Source organism: Acanthisitta chloris, unplaced genomic scaffold (genome assembly GCF_000695815.1).
Source record: "Acanthisitta chloris isolate BGI_N310 unplaced genomic scaffold, ASM69581v1 scaffold43675, whole genome shotgun sequence".
Taxonomy (NCBI): Eukaryota; Metazoa; Chordata; class Aves; order Passeriformes; family Acanthisittidae; genus Acanthisitta; species Acanthisitta chloris.
Window position 1 is genome coordinate 23,372 of NW_008672855.1, and position 8,281 is coordinate 31,652.

Consider the following 8,281-nt stretch of genomic DNA (forward strand, 5'->3'; position numbering starts at 1 on the left):
AGCAAGCTGTCCAACCACAGCCTCTCTGGTGGTGTTTCGCAATGCAAGATCCTGTCACAGCTCAGGGAGGGGGAGAATATTCTCTCTGCAAACAATGCTATGTTTTTTCATTTCAAATGCCTCGATTGCTGATGCCTGCTATGTCATTTAATGACCAGTCTCTACTCGGAGACTACAGTTTTTAAGATCATATATGTCCTCAACCATTTCAGCTGTGGTTCTGGTTTTTTTACCATTCTGCTCTGCCCAGTTTCTGACTCCACCTTCTCTGCCTGCCCACCCTCCTCAGTAGACAATGTTTTTCCATTTAATTTTATGAGGCTAATGAAAGGCATTTTCGTCCTCTTCCCAGGACTGGAGAAGAAAAGACCACATCTGGAGGCTATTCACAGCTGGAAGATCTCTTCTGACATTCCTTGCTTTGAAATCTGGTCCATGTAACCTTCTGTCTAAATACTCTGTACAGGCATGGCAGAAATAGGCTTTGTGAGGGGAGTCCATGACAAAACCTGTGACCCCAACATCCATTTGCAAGTGCCAGACTTCAAGATAACAGACTTTCTTCCTCACAAGGAAATTGTTATTTGGGTTCAGGGCTTCCCAGTTTTGAGGTCTCCAAATATATACTTTGAAAACAATTAAAAATGGAGACTTAATTCTTCTGAGATGTTAAATATACCCAGCAACAGTTAAATGAAGTTGTCTGAAGCATTGCATAGGTTCCAACATCCACAACTGATTTTGTCCAAATGATCCACACCAGTGGCCTGTGGGCTGCATTTTATCAGTAAAGCTGGTCACTCAGGCTCCTAGCGACTTTTCCACCATTGAAGAATAAAACTTTATGTTTATTGTGTCCTCCTTGCCCAGTTAGAGTAAATTGCTGTAATCTGACCCCTGCTTGCCAGGAAGGTGGATAATTTGTAATTCCATTTTAAATGTCTTGGAACAGAGACTTACATGTTATCACTGGGTTTGCTTAGCCTGTGTATAGGCTTTCTTCTATGACTGCATTATGGAGTGCTTGGCAATACTAGCAACCACACTCATTGTTGTAAATGCTCCTATCATGACTAATAGGACAAAGATCATTGAGCTGCTGCTCTGGAATTTAAGGCCTGGCACAGAGGAAGCAGGTGTGTCTTTTCCCTAAAATAGTAGAAAAAATTAATATGAGATGGGTACCCTGTTTGTTTCGCAATGGGATTCTGTCTGCAGGTTCTGATAATGGCCAGCAGCTCCATGTGCCTTTCTTGTGGGAGTTCGCTGGTTTGGCCTCAGGTGTTTCACTCTATTGGATCTCTGGGATATGGGTCTGAATATCTTAACTTCTGGCATCACACCAAGGTACTGTTGCATTTATATTGCGTGCCTGCTTGCTTGGAAACATCTGCCTTGGTGTTTCTTCTTGTATTGCACAGCTGAACAGACTAAAGAGGCTGTATTCTATGTTAGTATAATTAGGGAACCATTCATGACTGGTTGTTGAATTTTTGCTCTTAGAGTAAGCGAGCCTTACTCTGAGAAGATGTATGTGTATATACATGCACCCAAGAGTTGGAAGAATATATGATAATAGAGCTGTGTCAATTTTCTGGTCCTCAGCCCCTGAGACATTAAAGACATCCATTCACCTTTTGAAAAGTTAACTATTGCAGGGTATGATTTATGCTGTTCTATTTCACGTCATACTACTACAGGCACTGTGCGTCATAGCTGAGAGGATGGTAATAAACCGTTGAACATGAATGACTTAAACCATGACACATTTTATAGGTACTTGTCTGGCTCAATTTATCTTACTAGGCTGCCCCATAAATGTAAGGTAATCTAATAGTCTGCACATGTCTGGGCCACATTTGGCCTACATGCTACCTCAGTTTGACTCACATATTGTGACTATTTCACTGTTAAGCTGAGGAAACAAGGGGTTAATAGCTCTGAGGAATAAGTGACTGTTTTTTTCTTTTCTCAGGCTAGAATTGTTCTTTATGTGATACAGTCACCAGAACATCTGGAACAGACATATATTTGGGGGACTGTGGTTGCTTATGTCTTGAGCTAGTGTCTCTATGGCTTCATATACCAAAATGAATAGCTTGGTAGCACTGGAATTAAATTTGCACTGGTATAAAAGGTAAGAACAATGCTTATTACTCTTAGTGGCACCTTATTCTAACAGTCTGAGGAAACAAACCAAACCATATTATTACTAATGATCATTACTGTTGTCTGCTCTGACAATGCTAAGAAGCTAGGGCCCCAAAGTGCTCAGCACTGGTCAGAAATATAACCAGCTACCACTGTTCTTAGAGGTCAATGCAATGTTGAAATGCAATAGTGATCACTAACGTGGCTATCACAGAGATCCAGGACCCTGTTTCAGAGTGCAAAGGATCAGCCTGAAAGAAGAGCATTTTCTTTTGATGTGCTCTTCAGTTTGGATACTTTGGGGAATATTTCTGGACATATGATGCTGACTTTCACACCTCAATTATTCGGTTTCTGGTGATCACATGGCTGCCATCAAGAGCAGCAAGACCTGCCTCTGGAAACAACCAGTCCTGTCCCACTGGGACTGTAGCCTCTTTTCCTGCTGTGGGCAGCTGGAGACGGTCACAGCTGCTGCTCCCACAGACTGCTCTGGAATTGTGGTTTCTTATTACTTCTGAAAATCTGGCTCTTGCTCCTAGCATCGCAAGTGGTGTGCTTCCTTTTGACAGGGCAGTGAACCAGGGCAGGGCAGGGCTAGGACAGGCAGTTCTGAAAAGCTGGACTTGCACACAAGGTGATGAAACTTTGTCTTGGAAGGACAGAGGCAAGTGGAATATGCTGCTTGAGGGAGAAGATCCAAAAGAAAATAGCTGGTGTAATGGAAAGAAAGGAAATTTTCAGTTGATGATGAGGAAATCTTTGCTAGCAACTGCCTTTTGTTGATGTATGGAATAGCTTCCCAAGGGAAACCCGGTTCTGGTCTCCAAATCTGGACTGGACACAGCAGAACACACTGCAGGCCAGGAAATGAATTTGCTTTGTCTGGGATGAAGACAATGGGTGTGACCCTGCACCATGAAAAAACAATGCAAGTGTTGCCAGTGACCTCAAGGAACACAAACTCCATCTAAGTAATAATCCAGTGCTGATTTTCCATCTCTTCACTACACTCTAAGGTACTTCTTGTCAGTGCAGTGGTGGTGGCAGAGCCATCAGGATATCCAAAACCATGCCCTTCCATTCAATTCTGCTGCTTGCTCTCTTCAGGCAACTGTTAAGGAATGGTGCTGAGAGTCTCAGATGCACTGAGCATTAGAAGAGATGCAGATCTACTTCTCATCTGCAGGGATGGGAGGGAGCACATTCCCACTGTGCATGAGGCCTGTAAGGCTGTGTGTATTTCATAGAATTATAGAATCATAAAGTTTGGAAAATATCTCTAAAATCATCAAGTCCAACTGTCAACCTAGCAACTAAACCATGTCCTCAAGTGCCACTCCTTACACTCCTTCCCAGTGTTCCCAAATGCTAAGGTCTGTTAGTGCAGGGGTACACAGGGCATCGGTGAGAAGGGTGGAGGCAAATAACTGTGGTTTTAAAAGTAAATAATTTATGCAACAATAGCCTTTCCACCCAGGTAATCACCTCAACAAACATTCTGCATGTCAAAGGTGTTTCTAAAGATAAGGGTTAGCACAATGAGACTCCTGGTTTCTCAGCTTTATCTAGTGCTCAGCACTTAATGCCACCTCAGTCTCTGCTAAAGTCAAAGTCTTGTCCCTCTAAGTGCCCCAGTAGAGGTTACCAGTCATTTTACAGGAGGAAGTCTTTGCACCAACAATAAGCTCCCAGTGTGGGCAGGTATGAGGTTTTCCATGAAGTCTGGATTTAGCCCCTAAGACTTTGCCTATGATACATAGAGTGCAGTAATTGTCTGGGGGAGAAAAGCAATAGATACAAACACATTCTGATGGCTAGGAAATTAAGCTCATAATTTCAAACTGCACTTGTGCTTGCAAAGCAATGTGAGGCTCTGCTTGTCCCCCTTTTTAAATTATTATTATACATGAAAATGCTGCTTGCTGGAGAGAAACTGTTTCTTGGGCTACTTGGCCAAGGGCAGTTCAACAAAAGAAGTCCCAGAAATTGCTGTTGAAGATTCAGCCTTGTGACCTTCCTGCAATATACTGACAGGCCATTACCATGTTGTGGTGGTTGCCTAGCAAGGTGGTGACAATTGTGCTGAGGCACAGTGACAGCTGTGTCACACCTGAGGGCTGGTGAGGCTGAAACTCTGTAGTATTTGTTTTGCAATAGTGCAAAGCTTGCATCAGTGTATCCCCAAGTCAATGGGTGCTGATGTAGTGACAGGGTGACACTGCCTACGTGCTCACCTAACTTCTATTACTAAGTGCCCTGCAGTGGCTCTCTGGTTTGGTATTACCAACACCCCTCTGAAATGACTGAAGCCTTGCTGTGATCATACAGACGAGAAGTAGAGAGACTGAGTTGGTAGCTATTTTTGCATTATGATGTAATGATCAGGACCTTGGCATGTAAGAGCCTGTGGGCTGTGATGCAAAAACCTTCTTTGTGAATGGCAGGGTTAGAGGCAAATAGTCAACACCATCTCTGTTGTATGGCTGGAAAACTTCTCAATGGTTAGACCTCAGAAAGCACCTGCCAGGGGGAGATCCTGTTATTGGCAAGTGCTTCTAGTAGGGTTCCTATGGATGTAAACTTTTAGCCTGATGGTACTGAACTCATTTATAAGGAAAATTTAATTGCTGGCATATTTGTGTGTCACATAAATAATAGGGAGGAGGAAGACAACAGTATGGTCAGCTTGAACTGCAGAGATGGATCTCCTAAGTGCATTTGAACAACAAAATGCCACAGCTACCTTCTTACAGCAAAGTGTGCATGTGGGATGTGACAGGGAGATTTGAGACAGTATCTTGTCACAGAGTGCCACTACAGAGGATATAGGCATCACGATAAATAATCTTTGGGCTGAAAAGCCCAACAGATTAGGAAAGACATCACTCTGAAATGTATGAGGGGAATAACAAGTGGGTATTTTCATTTTTTCAGTCCCACTAACTTCTGTGTCCAAGCTGAGCAGCAGAAGTGTAACTTGGCAACCTCTAAACTATTGGTCCCCTGAGAACTCATATCAGGGACCAGATTACTGTATCCTTCAGTTTGTCCACATCTGTAGGATTCCTGACCCTGGAAATAAGGTACACAGGAGAGGACAGGGGGTCTTGTGCCTTCTGTTATGTTCTTCAGAGAAAGGCAAGCTGGGAATGGCATGGCTGGTGAGATCACGCTGGAGTGATTCCTGTTTGAATTTCTCAAAGGATGCTAAAACTGGAAAGAACTCAAAATGTAGTTTATATAAGAGAAAGTTAAGAACGGACTTAATCAACATCTACAAATATTTCACTTGGGAGAGAGATTTCTAATAGTAAACAATGCTGGCAGAAAAGGTCTTGTTGAAATCTAGGTTACACCTACACTAGTAAATAAAGTGATCCAGGGCCAGTTCTCTGAACCTTAGGACAAGTGGCACAGCATCCACCTGAATGAAACTACTTCTCCCAAAGAGATAGCCTTGCCCAAATAACCTATTAGGAACGATGCCGTGACCCATGTTGTCAGAGTCAGCTCTGCTGTTAGGAGAGCACCTTCCTGTCATTCAGAGAGTACTAGCTGCCATGAGCCAAAACTTGCCGCAAAGCATGCTAACATTAATAATACATAAAATTACCTGGTGGGGATTGTGCATGGCTTGAACTTCCTAGCTTGCTAATAGAGAAGTCAGGTCAGTGGCTGCCAGTTGAAGGCCATCTAGAAATAGAGTATACACTCCAAACTGTAAGGCTGGTTAGCCAATGGGACAGTTTAGGGACAGTAAATTCCTTGTCATCCAAGCCCATCTTGGATGTCACCCTAAAAAGACAGAGACCTAAGAGAAACTATGGCCATAGTATGGGCAGGAGAGAGCCCAAGAGTGAATGTTGTGCCTGGGGTCAGAGCAGGTATCTGTCATGTCCAGCAGGTGCACCTGTATACCTGAAGGTACTACAGGGAAAGCCTCTGAGAGACCCTGTTAATGACTGGAAAGAGAATCATTCTCCATCATCACTGCTTGGAGCCCTAAGCTTTGTGGAAAGCACTTGATTAAATCTCTGCCTCTGGGACAGGAGATTGAAGTAGCACTCCCTGCACTCCCTGCTGCTCTCTTCTGTGGGAAGTCTCAGCACATACACACAACCTAGTAGGCAAGAACAGCCACGAGGGCTCAGGAAAAGAGAGAGGAGCTTTTTGGAGGTGGACGTAGGCAATCCAAACTATAGCTATTTTCCAAGCAATGATGGAATAAGCTGTCTAACATCCTGCAGATGTCAAGTTGCTTGCCCTGCATGTACATTTTGGTTTTGTGCTAGTGAGCTGGGTGTCTGAGTCAGGACCTCAGTGAAAGCCTGGAAGTGAGTAGGTGGAAAAGGGATAGTACAGGAATCTTCCTGTTAGGAAATAGAGTAAACAAGGCCAGATTGGATGCATGGCCTACACTCTACTGGATACATCCCCAAGGCAACAATTGGTGCTGTCTGGAACACATTATACCTTACCAGATTTGATCTGTGACCCACAGGTTGTTTTTTGTAGCAACAACAAAATCACATCAGTAGCTCTTCTGTTCTAGAGGATCTTAAAGCTGCTTGAGGATCTCATTACAGCTTTTAGAAGAACAGTCTCCAGATCTTCAGTGCAGAGATTTAGCCAGATGCAAAAATGGCTGTGAAGGACTGTGGGGAAGTCTGATCACTCTAGATTTTGGTTTTCATTTAATAACTACAAAGTGCATTTTAATCTATGACAAGAGAGGAACAGCAGATCTGCCCCAGCAAAGCTGTGAAGCACACATTTAAGGTCTGTTACAGACTGAGCGTGGAAACACCAGTAAGTTCCAGAATGGTTTTGTTGAGATTCTTAGCAATATTGTACTTCACACATCATCTTTGTCCCAAACCCACAGCATGACATTTGCAGAGGGAAATGTTCTCCTGAACTGCCATGTTAGCCTAAACCAAGAGGTGTTCCAAGGCTGAAATAATAAATGTGGTACAGTAGGACAGATGCACTTTTCTAGGGCTGATTGAGGATTGTTCAACACAGGTTGGACTTCAGGTTCCCATTAGCAGAGCCCTAGGGGATCCTTAGGATTGCAACACAGATTAACCAGAAATGTTAAAGGGCAGTAGCACAGGCCAGTGACCTGCTTTGAAAAGGAAACGGCTGACCTGTGACTGCATCTAGTCATGGACTGAAATGCTAGAGATTTTGAAAGTCAGGATTGCCGTGCATTGGTAAAGCTGTGTGTAAGGCTTCAGGACTGTGGGAGTAATTAAGGATGTTTATTGTCCAACATTGTATTAAGGAGTGAAAGACCAGTTTTGCAATCCCTGTTCTAATCCAACCCTCTGAAAACTGTGTTCAAACCAGAGCAAAAGAGAAAACTCTTGTTTTAAAGGGAAGGAGGGTGGGAGAGAATCAAAATGTTCTGATAACTCAAAAATCTGTTGGTGAAAACAGACAGGGGAGAGTCGTGCAGAGAGCTGGAGCTGAGCCTCCTGTTTCTTGCTCAGTGCTGAAGTCTGAACATGAATGACCACAGCATGCTTAAGTAGTGTCTCAGATATCTCAAAGCCACCCTCTTTACCACTGACCTAATCCCTAATCTTCAACCCTGGTGTCCTCAGTTTATCTCATCCATGCATCAGCCTGGTGGGAGCAGCCCCTCTGAACTGTGTTCCCTCCTGTTCTCTCCAGCCGGTCTTTCTAGTTTCACAGCCTCTTCCAGGGTTAAGGCTTCTTTCATTTATTTTGTGTCATCCAGGAAACACACCCACCTTTCTTGCCTCAGCGTCATATTCTGCCTCAGATTCTGTAACTCAAGTGAAGGAATTTCAATCAATGCAAACTACAGCAAATGTTTTTTTTTAAAAAATCACAGAAATTAGAGATGCTGAAATCGTGCTGGCTCATTCAGTCCATCATCTCACATTCTAGGCCAGCCCAGTTCCTACAAGATTCTTTCCTGCAATACATTTTCCAGTGCATTATCCAGTCTGGCATCCTTTACTTCCCATGAGAGACTGTTCCATAGATGACTACTTTTGACTGTGTGGAAGGGGTTTCTGTAGTTTTCTTTCCATTCTGCTTGACCTTATTTCTTTAGGTTCTACCTGTGACAACATGCTAGCCAAATGTTCTCTTT